Source organism: Malus sylvestris, chromosome 16, assembly GCF_916048215.2.
Source record: "Malus sylvestris chromosome 16, drMalSylv7.2, whole genome shotgun sequence".
Taxonomy (NCBI): domain Eukaryota; kingdom Viridiplantae; phylum Streptophyta; class Magnoliopsida; order Rosales; family Rosaceae; genus Malus; species Malus sylvestris.
Window position 1 is genome coordinate 19548968 of NC_062275.1, and position 19735 is coordinate 19568702.

The 19735-nt window shown below is 36.8% G+C and overlaps 2 long non-coding RNA genes, 1 other non-coding gene and 1 pseudogene across 4 annotated transcripts; 2 read left to right on the forward strand and 2 right to left on the reverse strand.

The window, feature by feature from the left end:
* The window catches only part of LOC126607422 (actin-related protein 9-like), a 36547-nt pseudogene that overhangs the window by 3953 nt on the left and 12859 nt on the right, over positions 1 to 19735 (reverse strand).
* On the forward strand, positions 3444 to 5430 carry LOC126607424 (uncharacterized). Of its 2 annotated transcripts, XR_007617596.1 has the most exons (4): positions 3444 to 3730; positions 3823 to 3932; positions 4452 to 4518; positions 5189 to 5430. It is a non-coding gene; the product is annotated as an uncharacterized LOC126607424 (long non-coding RNA). The 2 variants fall into 2 exon arrangements; XR_007617595.1 differs by lacking the exon at positions 3823 to 3932 and having other exon boundaries at positions 3449 to 3730.
* Positions 9969 to 10924, forward strand: LOC126607423 (uncharacterized). Its single transcript, XR_007617594.1, has 2 exons — positions 9969 to 10407; positions 10673 to 10924. It is a non-coding gene; the product is annotated as an uncharacterized LOC126607423 (long non-coding RNA).
* Positions 11954 to 12081, reverse strand: LOC126609462 (U11 spliceosomal RNA). The gene has a single exon (XR_007618176.1). It is a non-coding gene; the product is annotated as a U11 spliceosomal RNA (small nuclear RNA).

The following is a 19735-nucleotide window of genomic DNA, read 5'->3' on the forward strand; positions in this document are numbered from 1 at the left end:
TGGAGGTATGGAATGGAAAACCTTCTTCTGATTATGACTATATCCGTATTTTTGGTTCACCTGCTTATTTTCATGTGACTGAAAATAAACTTGATCCTAGAGCCAAAAAGGCTATCTTTCTTGGTTTTAGTAGTGGTGTCAAAGGTTACAGGTTGTGGTGCTCAGAGATGAAAAAACTTGTAATCAGCAGAGATGTGACATTTGATGAAGAAAGTATGTACAAAGTCTCTGAGAAGAATGTGAAAGATGTCCAATAGGTGGAGCTTGAGAAAGTTGCCTCTGGTACTTCAAATCCTATTTTCGCTGATGTCGAAGCCACCACAAGTGAAGAAGTTGGAGACCATGAGGATGTTGAAGAAGTTGAACTTGAAGATTCTATTCAAGTTGAAGAGCAAGTTTCACCTCAAGAGTCTATTGCCAAGAACAGAGGAAAGAGACAAATTACCAAGCCAGCTCGGTATAGTGACTATGTTGCTTTTGCTCTTCCTATTATCATTGATGATATTCCATCCCATTTCGAGGAAGCCATTGAGAGTGAGGAGAAGAAGAGGTGGTGCAATGCCATGGATCATGAGATGAATTCTCTCTTGAAGAACAAAACTTGGGAGTTAGCTAAATTGCCTAAGGGCAAGAAAGCTATCGGTTGCAAATGGGTGTATGCCAAGAAGGAAGATGTTGATGAGAAAAGCAATGTGAGATTCACAGCAAGATTAGTTGCTAAAGGGTATGCACAAAAGGAAGGCATTGACTACAATGAAATATTTCTCCAGTTGTGAAGCACTCCTCAATTTGTATTATGTTAGCTCTTGTTGCACAGTATGATCTTGAGCTTGTGCAACTTGATGTGAAGACGGCTTTCCTACATGGTGATTTGAATGAAGAGATTTATATGTGTCAACCAGATGGGTATATAGTGAAAGGGAAGGAGAACTTGTTTTGCAAATTGAAGAAATCACCATATGGCTTGAAGCAATCTCCAAGGCAATGGTATTTGAGGTTTGATAAATTTATGAGAGGCCAAAATTATTCTAGAAGTCAATATGATCATTGTGTGTACTTCAAGAAGTTGCAAGATGGGTCTTTCATTTATTTGTTGATATATGTTGATGATATGTTGATTGCCTCAAAGAATGTCGAAGAGATTGAGAAATTGAAGAAGCAAATGAAGAATGAGTTTGAGATGAAGGATCTTGGTGAAGCGAAGAAGATCCTTGGCATGGAGATCACTAGAGATAGAGCAAAGGGTTTCGTCAGTTTGAATCAAAGACAATACCTTAAGAAGTTGATTCGGAAGTTTGGAGTTCATGATTCAACAAAACCGGTTAGTACCCCTTTGGCTCCTCATTTTAAATTAAGTTCTCTACAGTGTCCTAAAACTGATAAAGAGAAGCTACAAATGAAAAATATACCATATGCAAATTTGGTTGGTAGTTTGATGTATGCAATGGTATGCTCTAGACCGGATATTGCTCATGCAGTTGGCATGGTGAGTCGATATACGCATAATCCAAGTAAAGAGCATTGGCAAGCAGCTAAGTGGATATTGAGGTATCTCCATGGTACTCGAGATGTTGGTTTATGTTTTGAGAGAGATGACTCTGGTATTGGTCATTTTGCAGTTGGTTATGTTGATTCAGATTATGCAGGTGATCTGGATGGAAGGAAGTATACTACAGGCTATGTGTTTACTATGGCTAAAGGGCCAGTTTGTTGGAGGTTCATTTTGCAGTCGTTTGTTGCCTTGTCTACTACAGAGGCTGAATATATGGCAGTTGCTGAAGCTATAAAGGAGGCCATTTGGATACATGGGCTGATTAGAGATTTGGGGGTTGATCAGAAGCAGGTGGAGGTACATTGTGATAGTTAGAGTGCCATTTATTTGGCTAAGTATCAGGTTCATCATGCGAGGACCAAGCACATAGATGTGCGTTATCACTTTGTTCGTGAAATTGTTGGTGAAGGGGAAATCATTCTCCAGAAGATTTCAACTAAAGACAACCCCGCTGATATGTTGACTAAGGTTGTTGGTGTAGCCAAGTTTGTTCATTGCTTGAACTTGGCTCATATTTTGCCTATATAAAGAAGGCGTTGAGCAGTAGGAGTTTTGGAGCATTTGGCTCGGCATGAGTTGTTCTCTTGCTAGTGTTTGGGAGTGATGTTGTGTGTTAATTGTGTTAGTTGGCTTATCATGGCGTTTTTCGGAACTTGGCCAAGGTGGAGATTGTTGGAGTATGTGGCCAAGTGGCCAACTTTTGGCTATAAAAAATTATAAAGAAAAGAAAGGACAACATGATTATGTTTCCTTGTTTTGTGGCTTTTTTTAAAGCCATAATTATGAGGCTTTTTTCGGATAGAAGAAATAAGGAAGGAAGAGCTCATTTTCAGTATGTGAGCTCATTTTCTGCCGAGAGCAAGGAGAGTTGTAGAGAGCCCAAAAGAAAGAAGAAGTTGCTGCTTCATTTGGTTAGTAATCATCCACCAAAGTAGTTGTTGTTGTAATAGCTTTGAGCTATATGTATAGAGAAGAAATTATACATTATATTTCTTTCTCTATTTGTTTTTGTGGTGTGTGAGAGCTATTGGGTGTATTGGGTTATTTGGATTGTGAGATTGCCAACACTTTGTAAACTCCCATTTGGTTGATAGTGGATTATTGGGTGAGCTCATATTGCTCCGAGGACGTACTCCAGTTAGACTGACTGTTGAGGAACCTCGTTAAAATCTTGGTGTCTTTAATATTTTGTTCTTGCATTTCATTTGATATATTTCATGTGGGTTAAAAAGAGTTGGTTCTAAAAGGTTTGGTGCTATCCTAGCACAACAACAATCTCATTAAGACGGATGCAAAACGGGGTTCTTGATAAAAGATTTTTTGTTGTAGAATATGTCCAACTTCAAGTTGAAACATCTCAAGTGTTTGGTCAGTCGTGTTTTCCAAGTTAAACATCTCTGCGACATAATAATACTCCAAGTTGAACATCTTCGGAAAACACGACTAATCAGGAAGGATATGTCCAACTTCAAGTTGAAACAGGCTAGTTCTAAATGAAGCTTTCTTGTTGTCACTATAGGAAAAACATCTTCAGTAAAACTTAGGAAAAACATCTGCAGTAAAACTAGGGGATAAGTTCTGACTCGCACACATATTGTGACGACCCGTCCCTAATTTTCCTATATAATTTCTCCCCGAGTATGTGTATTGACGATTATGCCCTTATCGGAAAGTGACGTGGACTTATTCTTATCGCCTTCCATTTATTTCTCGCTATCGCATTTAAATTGTACACACTAGTACGAGTATGCGTAAATTTAAAGTGTAAAATATCTACTTCGGATAGATTTCAATTTCCTTTTTACTGTAGGAAATCTAAAAACCTATCCTTGGATTCCTTTTAAACCCATCTCGTGTACTTCTCTGCATTATTCCATTCTCAGCTATCCCATCCCTTCTTTATTTTATGTTCCCTCAATCAGAAAAGCATCTCTCTCTCTCTCTCTCTCTCTTCTCCCTCTCCCACGCCACATTTCTTCTTCTTCTTCCTCTCTGCAACAACCACAAAACACACCAAAACTCACAAACGTGACAAACCAACTACACCATTGTGATCATCTCAGTCCCACGATCACAACCATGTCCTTGAAATCTGGTGTGGACGAGTTTTGACTCACTAACTCGGAAGGTCGACTCGACGAGTTCGACATATCGATTTTCAGGCCATGCATGGCTTAGGTAAGCCTTGAGAAACCCTTAGAACTTTCATTTCACTTCTATGGGTTGTTATTGATCATTTGTTTGTGTTTTGAACGTGTGGTTTTACCCAGAAACTCGAGAAGAAGGAGAACCTACCATTTTTCACTCAAGAACCATGGCCATTTGATCACTTTCAAACCATGTTTCTGGTCAACCTCGACCATAAATGGACTTCTTCTAGGTACAAACTTGTTCTCTACATTCCTAACTTCAAAATGGATTTTGAATCACTAATTTTGGTTAAGTAACGATTTAGAAATCAACTTTGGAAGTTGGGAAGAAAATTTTAGTTTTTTGGAAAATTTCAGCCGTGGTCGTTTGGCCACTTTCATGCCAAATTTCTGATTAACGCAAACCATATTCAAACTTTATGTAAATTGGGATCGGTAGATCACATTCCTAGCTTTAATTTTGCTTTTGTAAAAGTGAATTTGGTTGAGAATCGACCTCGGTAGGGGCTTTGGAAATTGGCCCAAAAATCTGCAAAACTGCAGATTTTCGCGAAGAAGGCGAGTACAGTGTACTCGCGGGGGCGCGTGGGCAGCCACTTTGGGCGGCGCATGGTTGATACGTGTGTGTTCGTGTCGTCGAGTATATCGATTTCATATATTTATACCCTATGTTTGAGCAAACTATGGGGGTTTTATTTAGGTTTCCGTTATGTACTTTAATTAATGTTGTTTAGTTATTTCACATATAGGGAAAACTTATTCCGAGGATTTTCGAGGCCAAGCTAGGCTCGGGGGCTACGACCCAACAACGTACTTGTGAGTGAGCAGTTGTTTTATACCTATATATATTTATAGTTTCCATAAATGAGTATTTACTTCACTTTTACGCCTATATTGCCTAGTATCATTATTGTGATATAAATTGTGATAAATGCTACTATATGATTGTGATATTACTGTCATGGCATTCATACATACTTATATACATGCTCATCTTGCTGCACTCGGTGTTAGTACTCGCCCAAGGGCCAGGGCCAGTCCTTCACGTGTATGTTCACATCTGCACCGTTCGCTCACCTTGGATCCAAGTTTAGGTGCCAGTCTTGTCGGGTAGATTGCATTAGGCGATCCGACTTGTATGTGATGTGCTTTTGCACCAATCTTCACGTGATCGCAGTACTAGAGCATATTGATTACACCCAGTCATGTTCGTGTCAGAAACCATCTGTTCGAACTTGTGTGTCAGCTTAGATGGATGAGCACTTAGTTATATTGATTATCACATGATTATTATTGTGGCATATGATACATCATTTGCTTGGCATATTTCTGGTTATATGGCTGATATATTGGATTTCATACTTACGTAGTATGTTTTGAGGAAACTATACTTGTTTTACGGCGAGGGGTTAGTATATTCAAAGATAAAGGTTTTCTTATAAGCATTGTTTTGCTGACCACCTCAACTTTGTTTTTCGCCCTTCAGGACCTAGATTTGTACTCTCTGTGGCGCTCGAGGAATCACGGCAGTTCTGACATTTCCTTCTGTTTAGACGTACGAACTTATCACTATTATGTAATAAGTGTACTTTGGTTGCTTTGACTACTCTTTCGTAGTCTCCCTTGTCTATTACGCTCTGAATAATTGTAGTGGGTTCAACCCACGAATTGCGCACTCTTTCACTGTTTAGTTCTAATTAGTTTTAATTTTATTCACTTTTTGCATCACTTATCCTTATGGTTACGTCACCTCATGGTGACGGCCAGCATGCTTCGACCTTTCCAAGTCGGGGTGTGTCACATATTCATCAAGTTGAAAGCATTTGCATACCGTGTAGCACTCACTTTAAGTTAGCAGATAGCAAATAGTTCCAACAAGAGGGGAAAAGAAGATATTAGAGAAGGTAGTAACGCACTTCTGAAAAATAGAAACACTTGGCAATGGAAGTGAGGACAAAGGAGTAATTTCTCAATCTAAAGGAACTGACAACAATTTAAGTACCTCCATTATCAAATGTTTCTGGAAGGATGAGCATAGCTGCATACTTGTTTCTTTCATGTAGTGGGATGTGCAATTTCTCTGTGAAAATAAAATCCCAAATAGCATGCACATCTTCAAGTACCTAAAGAAACGGCAAAATGTAATTGAGATTCAGTATTTTCATGAAAATTATAAATCAAATTACTTTTATGCATCAAAACTTGAATTAGTACATTTTGTCAATTTATTGTGATGATTCCTACTTATGTAATGTCACCCAAAAAAATTTCATGTGATGGTGTAATCAAAACCCATGTGAAGCTGAAATTCTACAATTGTAATCTAACCAAAGTTAATTCCTATTTTTAGTTAACAAGCTAATGAAGATTTACATTAAATTTAAGTTAAATTGTGATGATTTCTACAATTATAATGTTGGCAAGAAAATTTATGTTAAATTATGAGGTGACAGAATCTATGGAGAGTCTCAATTTTAAGAGAGTCTCCTTAGCATTCCTCTTTTAAGTAACTTTTATAAATACATATAATCCACCCAATGGAGTCTCAACCAATTCAAATGAATATTTTTTCTTCTTCCTCTATCAAAACAGTCATGCCACCCAAGGTCAAATTGCAAAGCCAACTAACTGAAAATATTCATGCAAAATTGTACAAAAAGTTGTGTATGCTTTAACTGAAGAAGAAAGCATCAATTAGGCAAGAAGAAGAAGGCAAAACTGAGAATGACAACACATAAATACCAAGGGTTTCATGCCAAGAAGTTCTAAACCTACTTGAGAAGCTAAAAACATTTTGGCTTCAACAAGAATATGTCTATATCGATAAGGTATTGTGTACCGCAAACTCAAAGACATGGTATTAACTCTAAAACATAAAGTACTATGCCAAACCTGAAATTGGTACTAGGCGAAATATCCTATATATAAAAATTATAATTTGCTGGATTGACTAGTCAATCCTACTAGTCAACTAAGATAGATTTGTTAGTCAATAAATCAAAGATTCAATAACCAATTTAAAATACCAAAAGCTATCCTAGTCAGCAAGGCTTCAGTTCGTTCCAAGTTATTAATGTGTTAAGTGAGCATGATTGTGAGCACATACCAATTAAATATTCAAGTGATACACGTAGCATGCATATGTATGTGAGATATGTGACACAAAATAAATAACTTTGAATACAAGATATTTTTGGCCAGAAAAACCCACCTCTGGTTAAAAGCCAGGGACTCTCCACTGAGTCTCATCCATTAGTATAATCAAGATTCTTACAAAGTACCACATAAAGCTCAATTCCGAGACCTAGTCTATGGAGCAACTTTACCTTTATGCAACCTTGCCTTACACAAGATGAATTCCTTCAGTCTTCACGAAGTGGCAGCTCCTTCTGAGCTCTTCACCTTGTGGCACCGAAAATATGTTGTCTTCAGTCTTCACAAGATGACAGCTCCTCCTAAACTCTTTACCTTGTGGTACTGAGACCAACACATAAGCTATGCATATGATGATATAGCAATGATATGCAAATTTGGATTCAAATGTCCAATCAGTTTCTCCAATCAAACTGTTGAAGGAAGAAACTGACGAGAATCCTAAATTGGGTCAGTTTTAAAGATTTGAAAATAGAAACACTTGACCACAAATTTAATGCAAAACCAAAGACAATGCAACCCTATTCTTCAATGATTTGGTGTTTAATGCATGAAAGAAGGTTTTGCAACTAGGGTTTTTAAGGAAACTAGAATAGGTCATTTGTATGGACACAAAACTGCCCACATACCTCATTCTCTGATTTTGGCGCTCACCACTTTCTCTGAAGGCATCATTAACGTTAAAAAGAAAAAAAAAATAGAAGACATCAATAGTGTTTTTCAACTTAAAAATTCAATTATAATGTGGGATTACGTAGATTTGCAGCCATCACCTTTGTTGCAAAAAATGACAGTGACTTTAACTTATTTTAATAATCAACGAAAAAATAAGTTTTACAGCCATCACCTTTGTTGCAAAAACTGCCCACATCACTATTGATGTCTTCTATTTTTTCGTTGATTATTAAAATAAGTTTTACAGCAAACAATGTTTAATTGAACATATCAAGTTAAGAGTAAAACTTTAAAATATATCAAGTATCACATTGATTGTCAATTTAAATTTTATATTTAAAATTTAACATCCCCCTTTTAATTCTCAAAAGCTATAAGCCATACAAATAAACAAACACATTGGAAAATTAGGAAAATAAAAACAAAGGGAAAAAAGAAGAAGGAGGGAAAACCCAACAGAATTGCAGATAGAGGCCCACAGAACTAAAGGAAACCAGGCCGAGTTAACTGCTCTCGGCTAGCCTTTGGTCCTTTTGAGCAGTTGCCATGACAAAGTGGATGACGTCCCATACTCAACTTACATGAATGTAATAACGATAATTTAAGTGAATGATTTTACAAAATTAATGTAACATGCCAAAAACATCTATGGCGAAATTTTACCAGTCTTATGACAACATTAAACCGGGTTCAAACCATATTAGATCTGTTTGTATTTATAATTGTGACCCGATTAAAAACTCGTAAAACAAATTAAAAAAGTAATCGAAAAAGATAACGAGAAAACCAAACACACATCCCGAGGAATCAGCTACAACAAAGCAATGTGTACATTAGAGAAGCGCAGTGATCTCTTCTTCCTAACCCTCACCAGCGATGATGACCACTGCTTAGGCCTCCCAATCATCGACTCCCTCCTCTGTTCTTATCCAATGGCGTTGACCTCGCCTGGGCCAATCCGCCGGCTCCGCCTCCTCCATGCCTGAGCCACGATTACTTCCTCATGAGGCGCGACATAGGTGTGTTGTCCATGAGTGAGGTCAATTTGGGGTTGCCGTTCCCGGACCACTTCATGGCGGCGTTCCGGTTGAAAATCGGATTGGTATCGGGCATGAGTGTTACGTACTCAAGCCAAGGGAAGAGCCCAACCCAAAAGACTAGTCCAAACTAGTCCAATAGGTGGGAGGACCCCTTGCATTTAAGTACCACTACATAATTTCTTGTGTAGCTGATGTGGGATCATAACATTACACCACCCTTCGGAAGATCCGACACCCATGGCAGCACCAGTCGCCAAGTCCCTTGAGTACCTAACACTGAGGGACGTGATGCTAAGGGGATGAAGGCGAAGGGAGACGAGGCGGTGAATATGGGGATTGTGGAGTCAGCACACGAAAGCGCGGAGAGCACGGTGGAGGCCACGATGCGCCTAGGGGAGGATTTAGGGAAAGAGGAAGTGGAACGGCGACATTTTCGCGGAGATCAGGAAGAGCTTGTATCCGGGGTTGTTGGAGTGGCGATTGCTACTCCAAAGGCAAAGCTTTGAGTTTGTCATTTTCTCCGATTTGGTGGGGGCACTTAGAGAATAATATGAAACTTAATAGGTTAAAATTGAAATTTGATGATTTCAGTGATTCAAATGTGCGAATCAATTTGTGTAGGACTGCAAGAAAGCTAATTGGTTGGAGACTTTTAATATGTATTTTTGCTCATTGTTTATCCTGTGTATTTTTTTTTTTTTTTGTCAATGTTTTTGTGCATCTAGCTACTTTATGTTTTATCCATGTAGTGTATTTTTTTTATTTTATAAGGAGAAAAAGACAGAGGGAAACTAAATTGTTATTAAACTTGTTAAAAATAGGCTTATTTACTCTAAAACTCTTATGAAACTCAACTTTCCTCTCACTTTGCTTTTATGAAATTCAAAACTTCTCACTTTATCCCCCCAAGTGTCTACTATGTGTTTCATTTGAAATTAATAATTGAATTGTGTTAAAATTTTCGTTAATAAGAGGGAGGTCATGGTCGGGAAGAAAAGCTTTTTGTGTTTTATTCTTTCTAATTTTTGTTTTTTTTTACTACATGATATTACACTACTACAAAATTAGCTTAATCTGTTGGAGAGTGGTTGCGGTTTTATACTATTACTGTTGAATAAAATATTTCCGACAACATGTTTAAATAGTGTCGAATAATAAAGTACTACTGTCGCTTATATTAAACATTAGTTCACTACTTTTCGACAAGAATAATGAAGTGGGCTCTTAACTCCACCAAATTTATCTATAATTTTAACCAATTTTGGTGGATATATTTGACATGAGTAAGTAATGTGTCAGATTATATTATATTATTTTCAAATTTTATATACTATGGCGATTATGGCCGACACAAATATTATTTTATTTTTTTAAAACTAGGCAAACTTTGGGAGGGAATTTTGGGCTGGATATTTCCCACCATACTTTACATTGAAAAGAGTGTTGTTGGTTCTATCCAACGACAATAAGAAAGTGTGTCGGATAAATTTTTTATATTTTTTATACGAAAAAGATTGATGTCTATTTTGAATGACAGTACTACCAATTCTACATAATAAAACCCCTCTCTCTTCCGTTGTCATCTCCCTTCCCTAGTTTCTTCTCCTTCCTGCTGCATTCCTTCCCCCTTTCCTTCTCCTCTCCTCCTTCTTTCCTTCTTCTTCTCCCCTTCTCCTTTTCCCTTTCTTCTCCATCACTCTCTCCATGACAGTTGCCAATCTCATCTCCCTGTCTTCTCTCTCTAGTATGACAACACAAGATTTATGCCAAACACCAAAAATGTCTCGCTTTCCCACTCCCGTTTTCTATCGCGTGTAAGGGATTTTGCTTATATGAGGTAATTAGTGAGGGATTTTGTTTTAATTTTTTCAAGTTAACTAAAAATTTGTAGTTCCCTAATTTTATTATGGTTTTGTAGTTTTTGTTCAATTCAATCTATTTTTATGACTAATTTGCTAATTATCAGATTTCTCATACTTTGTTCTGTTTAAACCATATTTATTTTATCTAATTTGTTAATATTTAGTGATGTTTTTGGCATCAATTGTTGTTGAAATTTTGTTAATTCATGTTTTCTCATGTGATGGACTGTTGTTCTGCAGTGAACAGCATCAAAAGAAGAAGGGGAAAAGAGGAGAAGGGGGAAGGGGAAAGGAGAAAGGTAGCACCGACAGAAGAAGGGGAAGAAAAGAAGAAAGGGAAAAGAAGATGGGAAAAAGGAAAAGTCATCATTATGTTTTCTTTTATTTTGTTGTATAAACACTTTGTATAATGAGATATATTGTTGAAGAACATTACCAATGGAAGCATTTATGTCCGATATGGATTTTATTTTATTTAAAAAAAAATTAGCATGGGTGTCAGATAAAGGAGCATTTTTGTTTATTTTTTATTTTTATTCAAAACATAAATTTAGTTTTTATAATTTTTATTATGTCGGTTATATGTGACAGCATTGTCTCTATATTCGACGAGATTTCTCAACAATTAATATCGCCTATAACTATCGGGAGTGTTAATTTCACTTATATCCGATACTATTTTCTTGTCGATTTTAGAGTCATAACTAACAGTAAAGCCTTTTCTTGACGCCAGCAATTCTGTTGCTTCTCTTATCTGCCATTGCAGCCATTTTTTGTCGGATTTTACTTAATATCTGACAGGAATATGCTTTTCTTGTTGCTTTTAGGAATGCCACTAATGAGTAGTTTTATAGTAGTGTTATTGGAGTTTAAAGTAAGAAAACACTTATGAACGCCATGTCAGCATTTTGACGGGGATCTTAACTTACTTAACAACACGGGATAAAGTGGATGAGGATCCTCTTCGAATAATCTTTGTGGGGATCCTAGGGATCCTTACATCCTAGCCGTTCATCGTACATCGTGTTGCTAGTTTTCATTAGGTACAATTTGTGTTTAATTTTAAATAATAAAATTCAAATGATTTTTTACTGAACTATGTACAATAAATGGTTAAGATGTGAGGATCATTAGGATCTCTACAATTTGGATCCGGATGGGATCCAAATCCAGATAAAGTGAGACATATAGTAAACACTTGGGTAGTTAAGTAATTTGAATTTCATAGAATAAAATCAGAGAAAAGTTGATTTTTCAGACGGCGTTGGTGTAAATAAGCCTAAAATTTAACCTAAAAACTAGTGCACGATATAATTACCAATTCAAACAATTATGCATTTTTATTCATGATAGTGGTAATGTTAACCACAATATTTATCACCGTTGAGCAAAAATATTTCTTTGAAACAAGTAGCTAAACAATCCACAGAAATGTCAATCGCGTCAAACGGAATACGCTCCAATCAATGTCAATATCAAATGAGGTACTACAAAGTTTAGTAAGGTTTGAGGTACTAAAACTGGAGGGTCGGCCGAGGCGAGCCAACCCTATGAGGTCCCACAAATTATGTCAGCCATATGTCTTGATATCCATACGGCACTCACCAAACTAGGGTGAGAGTGGCATATTTAGCCAACTGACCCTTTTAAAAACTAATCTTAACCAACCGCCTCGTCTTTATACCACGTCGTTCCCTCGCCCCTTCGCGTTCTCGTCGATGTGGGATCCGTTGCCCAATGCTTCATTCCTAACTCAAGTTAACCTATTAACTCTGGTAATTAATGCGTGGCGTGACAGAAACCAAAAAAAAAAAAAAATGAAAAGATGGAAGAAGCTTGTAGTTCAATTGGCACCCCTACACTTGAAGGCTTGAGTTCGATGATGCTTGACTTACCGCTCCACCTTTCCATGGTACAAAATTGGATTTGATCTTGATTGCAAGACCTATTTTACATGATATAATCCACATATGAAAAACTATGGTCGAGTTATTTGGAAAGGAAGAGGATCCCTTCCACCTAATCATTCTCATCAAACAACCCGTGCCCTTAAAATTTGATCAAGCCGTTAAAGTTATTATAACTTTTAGAGTGAGCCCCTATTTTTAGCCGTTTAATCAAATTTCAAATGCCCAAATTGTTTGATGAGAAGGATTCGGTGGGAGGGATCCGGAGGATCCCTTTCTGAGTTATTTTCGGTTACAAGAAGAAAGGTTTAAAACCATCAACAGTATCAATCGCTCCATTTGAAGGAATTGCATGTAAAACCATGCAAAAAGGAGAATGATAATTTAATCGTATAAAGGCGTCTATTCTATTGAGTGAAAGTTCCATTCATGTTCAATCAATAGCATTTTTTAAAAGGAAAATTAATGAAAATAACTTAAAAACTTTGAGTTTTAATCAAAGTGACAAAAAAGTATTGTAAGTGAATAGTACCGGAAGTGAATTTTTAGAGTAAAAATGTCATTTTCATTAAAAGTGAAGAGTACTGAAAGTATTTCGTTAAAACTTTAAAAAAAAAAAAAAAAAAAAAAAAGCACACGGGCATATCAGGCTCTCATAAGCATCCAATTTTATTGAATAGTGTACTTGAAAACTAGAAATTCTGCTCACAGTTGTAATGGGGTTGTTTTTTGAAGTAAACAAATTCATCAGAAAAATTAAATTGGGCTGAGGACTAAAGCCCAAAAACATCAAGTGGCTAAAGTCCAAATTTGGATCAAAGCCCTTTACTGATAAAAATAAATTAGCCTCTCTGCAAGCCTCACCCTAAAGATGTGTTACTTTAGATATTGAGAACTTTAACGAAAAGCTATTTGTACTGTTTACTTTAACAAAAAACCACATTTTTACACTAAAAAGTCAATCATGGTACTATTCACTTTACCCTTTATTTTGTCCTTATCGTTAAAACTCAAAGTTTTCAAGCTCTTTTCATTAGTTTTCCTTTAGATATTCTTATCTAATCTAATCTAATCTAATATTACAGAGAGCCAGACATCAAGTTTGATGTCTCAAGGCTTCACAAAAATAATTAGACTATAAAGCCCCTCCAACAAAAAAAATTTATCTTGCATGATGTCCTGTTAGGAATATGGATAAAGGAACTGCTGCATACGCACTCATATAACTGCATGAGAAATTAAAAACCTAGCCAGTTGGTAAGCCATTTGATTCTCATGTTTGATTTTTTTTGGTTTATCTCTCTATCTTTCAAAGTTTTCTCCGTATATATGTTCTCGAATCCAACATTCTTTAATTTGGCAGATAGGTTTTTCAATTTGATTCTTCCACCCAAGACGGTGTGTAAAGAGAGAAGGCAAAGAGGGCCCCTAATCCCAAGCTCAAAATATGACTTCTTTGAGTTCTTAAAATGATGCACCCTGGATATTCTCTTGCTAGAATCCCATGTTGCCTCATAGTCGATCAAACTTCTCTAATTCGCTGCGGAGTGAAGTGCACATAATCCTGAATCTTGAGAAAACCAAATTCAATCAAATAACAGTTAATAAGTAGCCACAATGGATTGTTTTAATCAAATTATTAACTTGATTAAACAACCAAGTCATCTCCTTTTTGCCTCACAAACATAAGCTGATGAAGCTTGCAAGAGGTTACAATTTGTTAAGCTTAATAGCCTTTATGCACATAAAATACCTTTTCCAAAACACCTAAATATATTTTAAAACAAAATTGAATAACTTCAATGCTTAAGCCACAGGAAGCTTATTGAACAAAGTTAACATGAAAAATGAATAAAATGACAAGCATCTATATAAACAGCAGGAAAAAAAAGGGAAATCATTAGCGCTAAATTCCTCAACTTAACTATGTCGAGAGTTATTGGACTGAAATGATGCCAACCATATGACAGAGAAACAAATAAAAACGTGTAAATTCATAAATCAAAGTTTTAACTCAAATCAAATATTATTCCAATGAAAGTTGTAAAATGCAAATAAAACAACAAACTGTTTCAACCATTTGACTAACCGCAATGTAGACGAAGAAATCTGATACTCATACATAACTGCTCTATTTATCTCTCTGCAAATGACAATTAATAAAATGGAAAACTCAAGTATACCTTGGCTAGTTATTATTTTGGGTCGCCATCTCCAATTGCTCCAAATAAAACAGGAGGAAGCGTGTGAAGGCAAAATTGGAGGATTGTCTTGAGTTCTTGAGTTGGCACGACCACGTCTCCTAACATGTATCGTGCTAAATTTATCGATTCAACATAGAGTGTTTAACTAAATCTTATCTCATTGGCAATGGCACATTAGAATATCAAGCACATATTTTTGTGTTTATTAATAATAAAATTTTACACTTTTAAGTAGTTATTTTTCATTTTCAGAACAACAAAATTAGGAATCGAACATAAATATGAACATCAACTATTATACACAAGTTCAAAATGAAAATTAATTAGTCATGCAAACCTTTTTAAAGTGATCGCGATTCTCATCTCTATTTGAATACAACACCATTGAGCTCAGGTTCTCAATTTTCTTAGCTTGCTTTTGCACCATCTCCTCTCTTTCAGCTTGGGCTTTTTTTTCCTCCTCCAACTCCAAAGCCATACGCCCCCTCTCTAACTCAGTCTGCACAGAAAGTATGCATGTATCAGAATACACTTGCATTCAACTAATTATAATAAACAGAAAGTGTATATTCCAAACCTGCAATAACGTGTTTTGCAGGTTGAGGATGTCCTATGCCCAACTTTTCTGAATGAGATTCCTAAAACACGTGGAATATTTAAATTCCTTTATTTTACGTAGGCGATCTATATTTATAATTAACCTGCAATTTTGGCTCAAAGCTCCTCAATTTCTTTCTTTTCACGCTTGAGAATAGCAGCATATGTTAGAATCTGCCAGGAAGGACATACGTTGAAATAATAACAATTAAAACATATGATAGAAATAAAAGAACAATTTCTTCGTCCAACAGATACAAACTTGGGAGAATATGAAGAATTAATCCAAAAAAGATTGCAAACGAAGCCAAGAGAGAAATTTAAAGTACATCGGAGAAAGCAAATAAGCTTGCAATCAATTAAAATTGCATGGCATGTATAATTAGTATGTTTAATGTCTGATCAAGACTAACAAACATGTTCAAAGAACAGGGGCGAATTATTAAGGTACCTTAATGACAATAAATTGAAACTTTTCAGTTTCGTTTTTCCAAAATCAAAATTCCAGAAACTTTTGTGGAACAATAAACTTGATTTTAATTATGACAAATTCAAACTACAATGAACAATTTTGGTCATTAAACAGTCTACAAAGATATGTGATCACATAAAGTACCACTCACTCTATCACATCTGTAATTGAAAAATCACTCTTATCACAAATAATAGATAGTATACTAAGATACAGTACCACAAATTGGTACTATCACTTACATTAAACCAATTTGTCCACACAATTATAGTTCTTCTTTGCTAGCTTACAACTTAATGTAATTGAAAAAGTTGCAGACCAATCACAAACTCAGATGGCCGCTGAAGCTTTTTCTTATTTTCCAAACCCATTTGCCTACGTAATTCACAATTTCCGTTATACGGACTTCTGCCATAGCTTTATGCATTATAATTAGAAAATACAAAACTCAATACATGTGAGATCAAGTTCATTTGAAATCATGGAAGATCAGGACCCAATTAACAAAAAAAAGTGTTAAACTATTCTAACAAAGAGCTTGAACAAAGTAGCAGCATGTAGATAAAAGCTCACATATGCAAAAATTGAATAGTCAAACAAAAACTCAAACTGAAAATGGACAGGAAAAAAATTGAAAGCAGAAACTTAAAACCTAAATGTAAAATTAAGATTAAGAGCACAGTTGACATACTCTCCCTCGAAGTCTTCACCAAGTCAAATCGTGGACCTTCGCAAAATCTTCATCAATTGATTTTCATTGTAGCCCCTACTTTGTCGATGCTTTCAATTGTTGGAGGTTGGAGCTTGACAATTTTTTTCCTATGTTCTTTATTTTCGGTTTTCATTTTCTCTCTGCTTCCGCCAAAATGCTTCCATATGCATGTTCTCGTCCTTCTTCATAAATCTGCAACTGCAAGAAACAAAGACATACCTATCCACTATCTGTGGACGTTAAACTGTTTGATCCGGTGCAAGAAAAAAAAAAAAAAGTCTAGTGATTGGAACCACACTACTTTCGAAAGCGGAGTGCTCCAACCGCATGGACGATTGGGAGAACCGAAACAACAATCCAAAGCAAACCAGGGAGTCAAGAATTAATCCAAATCAAACAGATATCAGTACCATGTAAATGATCTTAACTGAAACCATATATCCACGGATTCACATACCTTTGCAGAAGTTCGATATATGGGAGGGGCAGTGATGGGTGTCCTTCTCTCATGATCGCATGTAGTCAAGTTTCTGATACACACACCTGACGTAAGTTTCTGAGTCTGTACTCATAATAGGCCCCACTTAATGGGAAAAGACTTTGTCGTTGTCGTTGTTGTCCTAATTTCTAAATTTCAATCTCTTATAAACAAAAGGCAATTTTGGTGTTATAGAGAGGGACAATTTTGGTGTTATCAATCAACTCAGGAACATAACGATCATACTTCAACGGAATCGGACACTTGCCCAGAAGCTGATGCTTTTCCTTTCTCGGAATCCGACATTTTCCCATAATATTTTCTTTCTCAAAACTCGATCTACTGAAATATGAAAAACTTGATGAAAAACTGAAAAATTCCTGAATTCAAGAACGGAAAATTCAAGAACTGAAAATCAACCTAGAAGTTATAGGATGATCGCAGAAGCACCGAAGAACTTGACGGAATTTCTGAAGAAAATCTAAAGAGAAAATAAAACTAGAAGATGAAATCTAATAAAAAAGAGAAAACGGAACCACCAAAATCCATGGCGTGAGCTTGGTGGCTCTGATACCACGTTAACTACATTAAAATGTTTGGGAATTGAAGAGAAAATCAAGAAGAAATGATGAACAGAAGGATGAACACATAGATCTAGTGAAAGAGTTTAGAGAGAGAAATATGATTTGTATTGATTGAAATAATGAATATTACGCACTTTGTTTTTATACTAGTAAGCCTAACAACTCTAACCAAATACTAACAAATTTGCTAACCATATTTCTAACTGTATTGCTGACTTGTACTCTTAATAATTTTTATATTACCAGAAAGAACTTGTATAAGGAGGAGTACAATACATTATATATATTTGTCGATAATAACACCAAAGGTTTTAGAGAAAAATCCTTCATTTTGGCATCTCTTTCATCCTTAGGAGTAAGAAGTCAAGCGTGATATCTCTTATTACATGTCCATCATATAACAAAAGTTGACAAAATTTTAGAAAATGCCTCTAAAATAAACATAAGTAACAATTACAATGACTTTCAAGCCATATATAGCCATTAAAATTAACAAGGGTGGAAATATATTTCAAAACAAAGATGAAGAAAAATGGTATGTTACATGCACAACCAAAAGGATTTCAAAACAAGTTGTAATTGCTTCTACTTCAATTACACAAACCAAAAGCAAACATTGGGTATCAAGCATGCACCAAGGGACAACGAAGACGATGCCAAAGAAACAGTTGCAGAAGGAGTGAAGGCAGCGGAACACGAAGGCAAAGATGCGGTTGGCGAGCAGAGAAGGAAAATGCAGAGAAGAAAGAGAGACATTCTCCGCTCCCCGCCACTGTCGACTCCCCAAGGTCCAGACGGCTGCTCCTGGTTCCTCTCTGCCCAGCAAGAGCACCATCCGTGAGCCCAGAGACTGCAGCGTGCACCCTCGTCTCGGCCGACAAAGGAAGGGCAACAGCAAACTGGTGACATTCGGAGACCGTGAGCCCACTGCAGTTCTCTCTCTACCTCTCTTGGACTCTCGATCAACGCACACTGCAGCCCTTCCTTCCTCGCATAACACTGCAACAACCGCCGAAGTCAGACGGAAGCCCAAACGGAGGTAGCAGCCGCGCCATGTCTCCAGCCGTCATCTCCGGTTGTCTTCCAGAAGGAGCCCATGCACTCTGTGACTTGAAGGAGATGGATTTGGTGATGCAGTGTCGCACAAAGCTAGAAGAGACTGAAAAAAAGTCGCGACAACGGAGAAGAGAATCAAGAACTGCCGCAACCCCATCAGCCGACAGCAGCAGAAGACAGCCCCAAGGCCTCCAAGACGCTGCAATGGCTCTAGCACCACCGTCGCTGTGCCTTTGCCATCATCAACACCCTGTAACTTGCGAGCTTGTGTCAAGGACTTCAACGCCACCATTACACAACCACCGCAATCAACTCCGCATAAATCTGAGCATGATGATCCAGGTGGCAAGCTCATGGATTCGTGCAGACAATTGTTGCTGTCGATACTCACGGACAGTGAGAATGAAGAGGCCACAGAAAAGTTCCTTTTGGGACCAAACCGGCAGCCAGGAATTGCAGAAAAAAATGGACGATGCACATGGATGCATAGAAGGCTTGCTGGAAACAAATGTTTCTTTTTCTGTTGTTGATCACCCTCAATGTGATGACAGTAAAAGGGTTAATTGAAGGAAACCAATATAACATGGGGTTCTAAAAGTCTGTTTAAAGGTCAAAAGGAGGCTCCCAAAAAAATCTATTGCACAAAGGACTCTTTGTTTTCCTATCATTTCTATGAAGTTCGTTGCGAGACAAAGAGCACTGTTATCGTTGCTCTAAATATTCAAATGTGTTGCTGCTTCGAAGATCGAAAACACGCTGCAATTTTCTTCGAAGTCTCCGGAGCTTTCATAAGTTCCATGAAGAAAGGAAATGCAAGTGTGCAAATAGCACGTGATGACGAGCAAACAAATTGGGATGCCATGTATGCGGGTCCCTAGAAAAAGGGTCAAAATATTATTAAAAAATGGTGAAAAGATGGCAAATCATGATTGTGATCACCAAGAGGAAAGCCACTTACGTGGCATTGAAATTAAAGAGTTCAAGTAAGAAGACTTTGCTTTTTGATTTAATGCACCAATAGGCAACGCCTTTCTTTATCCTCTTTGCTTCCGCTGAGCACCGAAAGCACCACATGGAGAACAAGTATACAAGAAGTGGATGTAAACCAAAAAGAAGCATCCAGTGACAACTGCCTTGGTAACTCTTGCGACTTAAATATTGATCATTATGTTTGAATCTTAAGTCAAACTTGTGGAGTTTCAAAAGCACTAAGGGCTGCAGCAAGGGAGGAAAATAAGAGCTCCTCCAAAACTTGGAATGCCATTCACGTGGGCTCCGTTGACTGAATATGGT